The following is a 13,454-nucleotide window of genomic DNA, read 5'->3' as shown; positions in this document are numbered from 1 at the left end:
CGGGGGGAAGAGGGTTATAACACCCGCACCTGCTATCAATTCTGTATTCTGACTTTGTCATTGCACAATACTGGGAAAATGTCATCTTCTCCAACCCTAGCAATGCAGTGATCTTGCACAATTGTCTTCCATCTATTTTGTCAATCAGAGTGAGTCAACAAAACAGATGCCATCTTCATTGTATGTCAGCTTCATTTGTTACCCATATATATATATATATATATATATATATATATATATATATATATATATATATATATATATATATGTTATTATTTTCACTTCTGAATTATTTTAAATTAACCCTGATTATCTCTGGCAGTACATTTTTCAGTTAATATTCATGAAACTTTTATTTTTAGTTTCATAACATTGTATTTTGACCACTGTTTTGTTCTTTACTATTTTATGTTTTGTACTGATGTTTATACAGCTAGATCAGTGTGTTTATATAATTTTCAGCATACCTTTTCTTTTATAAGTGACTATTTTTTATTTGCATATACTAATTCATTTTCTTGATTTAGTTAAAATATTAAGGTATTTCCTTTTGCTTCATTTTAGGATGTAATTTAAATGTTATCAAAAAGTTGATTTTTTAATTCTTAATAATTAGAAATCCATAGGAGGTATAAACAGCCTTTTTTGTATTTAGTTATAATTTACCAGGTTTTAACAGCTGGTTATTTTTTACTTAAGCCAGGAAGTAAAGAGTGATTGCATAAGATATTTCTAACCATTCATTTTTATTTTAAAATTAAAGACAACCTCATGCTAAGAGGACACTTTATATTATTAATACACTATGACAAAGAAACTATATATTTAGAATACGACAATAAGCATCTTTACTTGGAGTTAATATCTTGTACTCATTTTACTAGTTATATTTTTTTTTCAGCAGAACTAATGATGATAAGATTTTGCTGGTTGTGTTAAAATATTTTTCATTTTCAAGTTGTTATGAGTTTAAGGTTAGTTTTAAATAATTGAAATGAAGAAAATGTAGCTGTAATGCTGAAGGCTCTGAGCATAAATGTAGAAATGTAACAGGAAAAAATCCTCGGTTCCACCACAGCTGTAAAAATGTTAAAAACAAACTTTAATCTTCAGTAAAAACAACAAAAACAGGAGCACAGTAAAATTCCCTGATAAGCGCTTTCAGCTTACTAGCCTTCATCAGATCATATGTCTTAGCTGTGCTCATCCTGAATTTAAAGACAGAATAAACCAATCAATGTTCCAGACACATAGTCATAACCAATGAAAACTCATTAGTTTGCATGCAGCATATCTCCAGTGTCTTGCTATGAGCCAGTCATTATTGTATCTCAAGGTATCAAATGTCTGGTATCCTAGTGGCAGAACTATCCAATAGCAACAAAGTTAATGATTTGCATACAGCATAAATCCTGCTTCTTGTTATAGCCAATCATATTTATGCCTTCAAATATCCAATGTATGATTTTCTTTTCCTGTAGCTATCCAATAGCATCAAAGGGACTGAATTCCTTTGGTTGCCAGAACATATTGTTATTCAGTTCATTCAATAATATGCAGTACTTCACAGAAGCAAGTAGGACATATGATACAGTTTTATAAGTGCAATAGCATTGGTGCTCTTGCATATAAATTCCTATTATGTGTGTATTACACAGTATAGCGAATTAATACATGTATCCATGTGGTTTTCAGAGTAACATACTTTATGCCTCTTGAAGTATTCTTAGCCATTACGCCTTGTTCTGTAGAAAATACTGCCTGGACATAGATTCAAAATACAATAATGCACCACAAAGAGTGTTATTACTGCTACAGCATTCCTTGTTCATATCAGTCTCTGCCTTGAATAATTAAACTGCAAATGATGTAAATATATTTGCAGAACAACTCATCGAAGCATAAAAATGATTCATAGCTCTTGTATCCCATTGCCATAATAATAAGGTTGCACCACAAAGGGTATTGTAGATAATCACTGCTGTAGCTTTCCTTGTTTTTACCAGTCTCTGCCTCAGACAATTAAACTGCAAATGATGTAAATATATTCGCAGAACAACTTGGCAAAGCACAGAATAAATCGCAGATCTTACGTTCCATCACCATAAACTATCCATTAGTCTTCCTTTCTACAAGCTACACTCATTTTTCTTGCTTTCAGCATAGGTTTCAATGGGGCAACACTATTGAGACCTGGTGGACAGTTGGGTCTCAAGTTGGTTATCCAGCTGGATTCACGTAGTTCAGTTCTCTTTTTAATATCCCCTTCTCGTAAACTCATGGGAATTACTTCCACCGGTGTGAATTTAAAGTGATGGGTGGGATTTCCAGCAACATGCGCTGCAAGAGCATTTGTGAGATCCAATTTCTTAATATTTCTAAGGTGATGCAGCAGCTAGAGTTGTTACCTCACAGCAAAAGCTTCCCCAGTTTGAGTCACTGCTGGGGTGCCTTCTGTTCGGGGTCTGCATGTCCTCCCTGTGTTTGTGTAGGTTTCCTCCGCGTTCTATGGTTTCTTCCCAAATACCAAAGGCATGCAGCAGGTATATTGGACACACTAAATTGGCCATAGGTGTGAGTGCATGGATTAACTACCATGGCAGGTCTAGCCAACCAGTGGTGTAAACCGTGGCTCTAGATGATTGTCACTGTTGAAATGACATCCCAACCCCATATGCAAAAATGGGGAAAAAGGAGTAATGGATGGATTAAGACTAAGGTGGCTTATAAAAAGTGTTACATTCCAGAAAGTTATATGGCAAAATAATTGCCACAGTGATTTTCAAAAACTGTATTCACTAATTGAAAAATGAGTGAAAAACATTTTATTTCTGAATATGTGCAAGAATATTATCAGAGTTTGTCTTGTATGAAAGGGGTGAGCAACATGATATTACATGATGAAATCTGTTTTAATTTAGAACTTTTAAGAGAAATTAGCATAACACAAGGTAGTATGCCTTGTCATTGGAATTCACTCTTGTCTTCAAATAACTTAGCGGACTTAATTACTGCAACCATGAAAAAAAAGTTCCGCTATTCTCTTTCATCTGCTATGTGCAAACTTATATTAAATCTTTGTATAACACCATATATGGTCTAGAATCACATTTTCAAAAATTTGAAAAAAAGAATAACAGTATTACAAGATAACATTATGTGTCTTAAACTAAATGAGTTAGCTACCCTTACTAAGTCAATGAAAAACAGTATTCCATTTTTAAGAGAAGGCTGAGAAGCCTGGGTCAGACTTGTCAATCACTGAGTAGCTTGGAAGAAATAATTCAGAATTTTTTGTGCAAGTAGTTGGTACCACAAAACATTGTCAATGCATATAACAGTTCAGTTACATAGAGCACTATGCAACATACCCTACAAGAGAAATGCATGCAAAATTTCTAATTGCAGCTGATCCTATGCATGTCCTAATTGCCACCAAAAATCAGAAATCAATCTTGCAGTAAGGTTTCAGTAATAATATTTCTGCTATTTACTAAAGGAACGTGAAAAGTGAAATTCAATATTCATATACATATCAGGCATTCTGAATGTCATACCCACTGTTGCCTTTTCATGGAAACAATTAGACTGTAAAGCTAATCACAAAATATAGTTTCATATATTTGCAAAACTAAAACTGCTCTGGTTTACATACATGTTTATTTGTGCTTTGTTTTATTTTGAATTTCAGTTTTATTTGAGCCGTTTTAGTTAGAATGCAGTACAACCTTTACAACTCTCACTGTGTTTTTGTTTTTAAATGCTTTGTAAACAAGGACTAACATTTATTTATTTTTTCATGGCTGGTTCTCTGTACAAAATGCATGACTGTAACCTTAATTATGGTGTACTATGTAGAAGATGTATTCATGTATGGATTTACACATGGGCTTTTCCCTATGCTCACCCCTTATGTTATTTAAGTATATAGATAACATGGATACCCTGTAGTCAGTATTTGGAGCCAGTGTCATGCAACATTTAATAGTTGAATTAGTACTTATTTTATTTTTTCTACTTTTAAAGTGGGTTGGTGACTGTTTACTTTGGAGACCCTGAGGTTTTCATTGTCTAGTAAGATAGATAAATAGAGCCTGCAGTGTAAATGCATGATTTTAATCTCATTTTACTACCAATCAGTTCTACTTGTTTAATTTGTAAGAAAACTGTGACTGTGATAGAGGAAACATCAAGCTTCTCTTTCTGGAATGACTGATTAAGTAAATGGATGTGAATGTATCAATAAGAGACTGGATTTGAGTGTTTGCATGTATCCCATTTCAGATTCATGCTTCAATTTTCAAGTAATATATCATCTGAGTTAATCCCAAGTCCACCTCCCCCCCACACACTCACAAACACACTTCTCTTTCTATCTCTGATTATTTAGCAACTGAGATAAGACTTAATAGGAGGAGATATCTGGTTCTACAACATCTCTGAGGAAGTTATTACAGATTTGATAGTTGTTATGTGTATCATATGTGTTAATATGTTATACCAGATTGCATGGGTTTGTCCTTACAGTGCAGATGACACAGCTTAAATGATGAGGCTTATCTGATGTTAATTAGTTTGGTCAATCTAGTGGCCCTGTGGTATGTCTTGAGATGAAAGACTAGCCAATGATTATTTCAAATGTTCACCTCTATTCAGTGACAACATTACATATTTTAAAGGGTCATGTGAACAACCTTGTTTAGCCTCCACATTTGGTCTTTAAGAGGTGCAGTTTCTGTATTTACATGTCTTATGAATTAACCAATCAGATGATGAGGCAGAGCTGGTTTTGCCATTCAAGAGATTATGAGTCAAGCCCCAGGATTAATAAAGTAATTTTTTTGTACAGGAACTGTGTAGCCGCACTTGCATGGAATATGGCCGCCAAGCGATCTAGCAAACAAGTGTTTTGACGTCCACGAGCCTGACAACACTGTTCTTGCATGGAAACCAATGCAGAATGCTAATTACCTCATTTGCTGGTGAAAACCATGCAAATGAGGTGAATTAGTGATTCAGCAAGCAGGCAGATACCCAAGAAAGAACAGTGTTAGTTGCAGAAATGTATTCGGTTACTAACTGAATACATTTCTGCAAATAACAAAAAGGAGGCATAACAGCTCCAAAAAAGCATTTATTATAGTCTTTAGGCATGTGAATAGCCAAATGTATGGCCATTGGCATGGAAAAGTGCTTCATTTTCATAAAAGTTGTTTTTTGGCCGATCTCAACCGTTTAAGCATAGGGCAGTGGCGTGCAAACGGGATCGTGCCAAAAAAAAAAAATATTTGTGAAAACTCAATTTTAAGGGAAATCTGCATTTTGCCATTATAATCTATGGCATGCAGAATCAAACCAATACAAGGCAACAGTGGTTGTCAGGGATAAAGGCTCTGTCTTAGTACAGTAACTATGAACTAAGGCAGTGGGGCATGCAAATGAGGGGAAATTTACTGAATCACAAAAATCTTCAAAGTGCCAAACTGCACCTAACCGTGTAGGTGCTATAGCAGGATCATGTAACTAGGAGGAGCAACAGACACGGAAAGGGGTGTATCAGGCATGTTGTAAGCACATTAGAGCCCTATGGTGCACAGATAAACTTACCTAACCACATTTAAGCAAGGGTGTGTGTCTGAGGCTGTATTGACTTATTCCATGAAATGAAGAGTGTATTCGCTTCCAGGGATGGCCATTTCTTCATGTTTACATTAGTTAAACATGTATGCATGGCATGCACTGGGTCTAAAACAAACAAAAAAAAATGGAAAAAGCAGGACTGTTTACATTTGGGCACTGGGATTGTGCAGCATGCCTTGGGACTTAAAAAGGGAGGAAATGGGAAGGGACAAAAAGGGAAAAAAGGAAAATAGCAGAATAAAAGCAATCAAGACCAAATTACATAGCTAGCAGGTGGAATGCATCATAGTCAACCAATCATACAGGCAGCATCTGCAGAACAACAGTATAAACTATGGAAACACCTTACAGTGCGGTTTTTCTGACAAACTCTGCACCATTGGTGTACACATGCAGGGGAGTTTTAACTGGAAAAATTTTAGCGTCTGCCATTGCTTTGATCCATCAGTATGTGCTAGAGGCTGAGGGTGGAGAGGAGGATAATGCTGATAACCACCACAGACTGAGGAGGAGGAGAAGAGTGTTCAGACCCAGGGTAACTTACCAGGGACTACATGATCTGGAGATAGTAGCATGCTACAGTGTGGACAGAGACATACTTCACAAACCACCGAGCAGTGCCAACCTCAACTCAGATCTAGAGCCAACAGAGGGGAACCCATCCCAGTGGATACCAAAGTATGTGTAGCCTTAGAATTCTAGCTACAGGTACTTTCCAAAAACCTACTGGGGACATCATGAGGCTCTCACAGGCATCTGCATCCATGGTACTCCACTAGTTCCTGGATGCCGTACTACCACATGCCGGTTAGGACATTTACTTCCTCAACACCCATGAGGACAGGACAAGCAATATGCATCTCTCCCACTGTGTAGCAGAATACCCGGAGGTACTGGTACTAAACTGCAAAGGATTCCCCTCCACCAATTTCCAGGTCATGTGCAATGACCAGGGCATTATCATGAATGTGTGTGCTGGCAGCCCTGGAAGCTATCATGACTCCCACATCTGGCATTCATCACAACTGTACCAGGCATTTGCCAGTGGGGGCATCCTGTATGGCCATCTGGTGGGGGATGCTGGCTATGCACTGGAGCCGTGGATGATGACAACCATCAGAGGCTCACGCACAAACCAGGATCATTATAAAGTGTGTGCTTGGGATGCTCAAGTCATGGTCTCGCTGCCTTGACATATCTGATGGACCCTTGCAGTACTCTCCAGCCACATGTGCACACATGTTCATAGTATGTGCCATGCTACACAGTATGATCCAATGGAAACAGCTCCAGCAGGAACAGCACAGGGGAAGGGCCACAGAGCCTGCCACCATTTCCAAAGTCCCCACAGGCACAGAAGGACTCAGAGGAGGAGGCCCCTGAGCCTGCTCCTGTAAGCAGATGGAGGAGTGCCCAGTATGCTCAGGCCTTGGCAAAGAGGCAATGCATAGCACACACACACTGACATTGTTGGGACCTCAGGGACTGATACCTCTCTCTAACTTACACACACAATAAAGTGGATGACACACACATATCACATTACCTGTAATTTACCATGTATAGGCAGTGTACTGCGTGCATCCAACATAGGCAGCCCTCAAGCACCTTCCTCACAAGTGCCACAAGCAAAAGGTAAGTCAGTCTTCTTAACAATAAATGAATAGATTAGTATGTTTTGCTAGCTTATCTATGATAATACTGCATGCATGCATGTTAATGGGGTGGCCTACTGGGATAGCTGCACACAACAGACAGCTGTGTGGGGTACTGGGAAATGTCTGGCCAAAACCGGCCCCCACACACTATGAAGTAGTACCCAAGGTGGCAAATCCCACTGCAGTATATGTGTGGGGACAACTAACTGGGGGTCATAGGTCACAGGCATGGATGTCAGTGTGGGGTCCCATACTCACCTGTCACACCCACACAGCAAGTCAGCTGTAGAAAGCCACAGAGAAATGACTGGTAAAAGCACAAAAATGGTGGCAATGTTGAATTGCCCCCCTACAGGCTCATACAGTGATAGCACAGTAGGACCCACAGTTGCAGTAAGGCTATGATGGGTAAAAAGTCTGAAACTCAAATGTATGCCATTACAATCTGACCTGTGCTCTTTACTGATATGCCTCTAGTCCCCATGACAGGGCTCGATAGTATGGTAAATGGAACAAAAATATAAAGCAAATATCAGCACAGTCTGTGCAAATGTGTACAGTTGACAGGTGTGCTCCCCCATATACCCACACAAATACAGGAACATGTATGTTTGCAGGGGAATAGCAGCATAGCACACATTGCCAGGGCTGTACCAATACACATGAAAACATGTTGTCTGTCCACAATATGCAGGTGTCAGTGAACTATGTGTATCTGTGGTTAATACTGTCAGGATCTGGCCAGCACATTCTCCTGGCAGTCATCTCATAGTGCCCTAGATACAGTGATGTCTTTGACAGGGCCAGGTACAGATAACTGCAGTGCCAACTGTTATGCATGTCAGTGACACCCACTGATCTGCCACTGACATACCTGGATGTCACAGTGCTATATGGAATATATTACACATATAAGGGACATCTTGAAGGATGTGTAGCTGAGGTGCCAAGGCTTGTGTGAATATAAAGGCTTTTTGGTACTGTTGCCAGTGGTTATTCTTAATAATCCTTTTTTCTTATGTTTTCTTTTACATATAATGGACATGCCTGCACAGTAGAATGCATTCTGTACCCAAACCCATAACTCCCAACCTCTGACAGCAAGATGTCTGGACTAGTGCAGAAATAAAAGTGGAACAAAGGCACAATGATAGGCATGTGTTGTAAATATTGCCCTTACATACTGAGAACGTTGGTAGGGTGAGAGTTTTGCAGTAGTGGGAATTGTCTGAAGTTTATGTAGTCTGAAACAGTAATGTCTGTCATTATTTTGTAATATCACTCTTCAATTATATGTAACTAACTTGCCATAAAAACACAAGTTTATATAGACAGGATGAAACCTCTAGCCAATCAACTGGACAACCTGCCAAAAAATGTACAGGTGAGAGGCATGCCCACACAAGGATATGACATCTCAGGTTAGAAAGATACCACACAAGCAGGAGATGTCCAGCCAGTTTATCACCAGGTTGCTGGACTGTTTACACAGTGCATCATTACTCAACTGGCTGTAGCCACACCTCACAAATGGCCTTGTTTAGCAAGAATGTACATAGCTGCCCTCATAATATTGGTCTATGCATCATACAAATAGTATTCCTCTGGTAAAGCACTGTGATGATCTGAGGATGTCTGGCACTAGGTAATGATACAATACATTGCAGTGTCAGACTACAGATATGTCAGAAAATGTCTGTGAAACAAACCCAGTACCCTGAGGAAAGTCCTGTTGTGTACTCCTGAGAGGTATGGCTGTAGCTCACAAAACCCTGGACTGGAGTACACCTATCTCTGTAATGGAGTTCCACCCTAACTATAGAAGGTCACACTGGGCATGCTCCTACACTTAGAGAATCACAGGACATTTTGGAACCCATATCAGAATATATAACTGTATTTTGTATAAATGTCCATGCATACAGACAGCCTTGTACACCTCAATTGTCCCCAAACACACACCAGACACGATTACCCTCAGCTAGTTGTAGGTGGTCCATATGTGATATATCTGCATCTGTTGCATGAGATACACACACATATATATGGGCAACAGATAACATATGTCAAGCACACACACACATAGATGTGAGGAAGTGACAGACAGACAGTGATAGAGAGAGAGAGAGACATAGGGGGACACTGACAGAGTGAGTCACACACACAGATACCCTGAATGGCATACAGTGATGTCCTGCTGTGGACAGTGGCATACCAGTTGTAAACAGTTCCACAAGCCAGCATAAAAGGTGAGCTGAGCCCCATTGTGTAACAGTACTGAGGTTGGATTTATAATATCACATCACCTGTGTGTGTGTGTGTGTGTGTGTGTGTGTGTGTGTGTGTGTGTGTGTGTGTGTGTGTGTGTGTGTGTGTGTGTGTGTGTGTGTGTCTGTAGGTCTAAGTATTAGGAGACTGTTCCCACTCAGTACACTTCACATTGCCCTACTTCACAAGATCTGCTGCTGTCATTCACCTTAGAAGTACTATTGGACAACTATCACCCCTGTAAGCTCTGTAACATGTGTAATAAATGAGTAACACTATAGTACAAATAGCTAGATAGATTCTGGCAAGTGTGTGTATGTGTGTGTGTGTGTGTGTGTGTGTGTGTGTGTGTGTGTGTGTGTGTGTGTGTGTGTGTGTGTGTCTGTGTGTGTGTCTGTGTGTGTGTGTGTGTGTGTGTGTGTGTGTGTGTGTGTGTGTGTGTGTGTGTGTGTGTGAGAGACAGTTGGGTTTGTGTGAAAGTGAGGGAGTGTGTGTTTGTTTGTAGCTGAAACAGTTTTAGACCATTGCCACTCACAACATTTCCCAGTGCCCCACTTTATCAGTCCTGCTGATATCATTCCCCTTATCAGTACCTTTCACCAGTTGTCAACCCAATAAGCTCCATAGCGCATGCAATAACTGCGTGACACTATAGTACAAATCACTAGCTAGGCCGGAGTTCTAATCCCTGATCTGGCAAATGTGTGTGTGGATGTTTAAATGTGTGTATGTTTGTAAGAAGAAGTATCTTGATAAGTTTCTCACCCAGCGCCCTACTTTATCTGGCCTGCTGATGTCATTCCCCCTTATCAGCACCTTTGTCAGCCCAAAAAGCTCTGTAGCATGTGCAATAACTGTGTAACACTATAGTACAAATCACTAGATAGGCAAGGGTTCTAGTTTTAATACTGGCAAGTAAGTGTGTGTGTGAGGGTCATATCCTGTGTGAGTTGTACCATTTTTGAGTTGTGTACCACCCTATACACTTCCCATCATCCTACTTTAACAGTCCTGCTGATGTCAGCCACCTTTACAGATACCTTTGGGCAGCCATCAGCTCTATAAGCTCTGTGGTGCTTGCGATATCTGCGTACTGCTATAGTGCAACAGATTGATTAGGTGGGGTTCTAATCTCAGTCTTGGCAAATGTAAAACTGTGAGTGTGTGTGCGTGTTTGTAGGTTAATGATTCTGAGGCTATTCACACCCAGTACACTTCCCATTGCCCTATATTAGCAGTCCTGCCGATGTCAGTCATGTTTACAGATGCCTTTGGGCAGCCATCAACCCTATAAGCTTTGTGGCACTTGTGATATATGTGTACTACTGTAATACAACAAACTAGTTAGGTAGGGGTTCTAATCTCAGTCCTGGCAAATGTAAAAGTGTTTGTGTGAGTGTGTGTATATTTGTAGGTTGATTTTGAGACCATTCACACCCAGTACACTTCCCATTGCCCTACTTTAGCAGTCCTGCTGATATCAGTCACCTTTACAGATACCTTTGGGCAGCCATCAGCCTTATAAGCTCTGTGTCACTTGTGATAACTGCATACTACTATAGTGCAACAAACTAGTTATGTAGGTGTTTTAATCTCTGTCCTGACAAATATGTGTGTGAGTGTGTTTGTATGTTTGTATATCTGTAGGTTACAGTATTTTGTGGCTGTCCACAACCAGTTCATCTCCAATTGCCATACTTTACAAGGGCTACTGATGTCTCTCACCTTAGAAGTAACTTGGGATGCCCAGCACTCTATAAGCTCCTTGGCATGTGTGATAAATACACTATAGTAGCAATAACTAGCTAGGTAGGGATTTGAATCTCAATCCTGACAAGTGTGTGTGTGTGTGTGTGTGTGTGTGTGTGTGTGTGTGTGTGTCTGTGTGTGTGTGCATGTGTCTACTGTGTGTGTGTCTGTTAGTGTGTTGTAGAGGTAGCTATAAACACTCTTGGCCCTATAAGCTGTGTGCTATATGAAATATAACTATTTAACAGTATGTAAAAAAAAACAAGCTAGGGCTTCTAATCCTTTGATACCATTCACCATTCAGGAATATGTGAAGGCAGTGTCTGTGTGTGTGCATGTGTCCACTGGGGGAAGGTTTTGAAATCTTTTAGTGTGTTCCACCTAGTACACGTCCCAATGTCCTTTGTACAGGGCCCACTGTTGTCAGCCACTGTAGAGGTAGCTATAAACACTCTGCGGCCCTATAAGCTGTGTGCTATATGAAATGACTATTTAATAGTATGGTATCAAAACAAGCTAGGTGTGGCTTCTAATCCTTTGATACCACTCTGGCCTTAGGCTCAATGGCAGTAAATGTCTCACCATCCCCTCTGGGATCAATGTGGTTTCCATGAATTACCACATCACTGGTAGCCCACTTGACACATAAGTCATTATAACAGGTCTGGGAATACAGGTTGACAGCAACCTCTCTTATGACCACCACATTGCCACTGTGGACAGAAAGTCCTTCTATGTGGCACATCTCATAACTAAGGGTGTTGCAACCAGGAAGGTCAATAGCTCCCTCTACTCTCCCCTCATTAGGCCAAGCATAAAGTACAGTGGCCTATTTTCCATGTACCTCACTAGACACCTGCAGCAACTGGGGAGGTTGCAAATGTACTGCACAAATAGGACCCTAGGCCTTAAACAACTGTACTATATTGACAGAGTCCAATACCTCCATGTATTTTCGGTCACATCTTAGCTACTTACATGTGATATCTGCTTGACTGACAAAGCCATGTCTGCCCAGCCCTGTTAAGAATGCCACATCTAGTGAAATCCCAATCTGTCTGCACAACATGCCACGGAGACCACAACCTCATTACCACAATCAACAGAACATGCTGGGGGACAGGTTCATAACTCATAGACTGGCCAAGGTATGGAATATATGTCACATACATGTCAATCAGAGAACCTCACTGGCCCTCTTAAAGAGAAAACTAGATGAGTGGATGGGGAATTTAACTGTCACCATGGGGGTCAGTCAAGTGGCAATAGTCGATAGACAATCTGTGGACAAATGTCAGGTGGCATGATGCCAGGGTACTACCATGGGCTAGGCTTGTAATGGCTCCATGGCCAATAGCTTGCTACACACCTATATACACGTGAACCTTTGAATCTCAGTGCTGGCAAAGTTGTGTGTGTGCATGACTGTGTATAAAAGTGTGAGCATGTAAAGTTGTAGGTAAAAGTACTTTGATGCGCTTCTCACCCACTACACCCCCCCATTGCCATACTTTTCAAGGGCTGGTGGTGTTATACCCTGGTCCTTGCAGTAATTGCATAGCACTATAGTGCCAATAACTACATAGGTAGGTGTTCCAATCTGAGTCCTGGCAAATGTGAGTGTGTGTGTGTGTGTGTGTGTGTGTGTGTGTGTGTGTGTGTGTGTGTGTGTGTGTGTGTGTGTGTGTGTGTGTGTGTGTGTGTGCGTGTGTGCGTGTGTGCGTGTGTGCGTGTGTGTGTGTGTGTGCATGTGCGTGTGCAAGTGTTTGCACATGTGTATATTTGTAGGATCAGTATTTTGAGACCTCACTCTCCCAGTGCACTGCACATTGCCATACTTTGCAAGAGCTGGTGATGTTGCTCACCTTAGCAGAGCCATGGAACAGTCTTCACCCTACAAGGTCTGTGGTACATGTAATAAATGTATATCACTTTAGTACCAATAACTAGGTAGGTAGGGATTCTAATCTCAGTCCTGGCAAATGTGTGACTGTGTGTGTGTGTGACAACAGTATCCTGTGTTTAAGTGAGTACTGTATCCAATGGGGTGTGGGTTTTACATTTTTAGACCATGGTACTCGCAGTACATGTCCCAAGGTCCACTGTATGAGGCCAGCTGTCTCCATCAACTGTAGAGGT

The sequence above is a fragment of the Protopterus annectens genome, chromosome 2.part2 (assembly GCF_019279795.1).
Source record: "Protopterus annectens isolate FY-2018-M chromosome 2.part2, PAN1.0, whole genome shotgun sequence".
Lineage (NCBI taxonomy): Eukaryota > Metazoa > Chordata > Ceratodontiformes > Protopteridae > Protopterus > Protopterus annectens.
The sequence above is the reverse complement of the archived record's forward strand: the minus strand, read 5'-3'. Positions refer to the sequence as shown.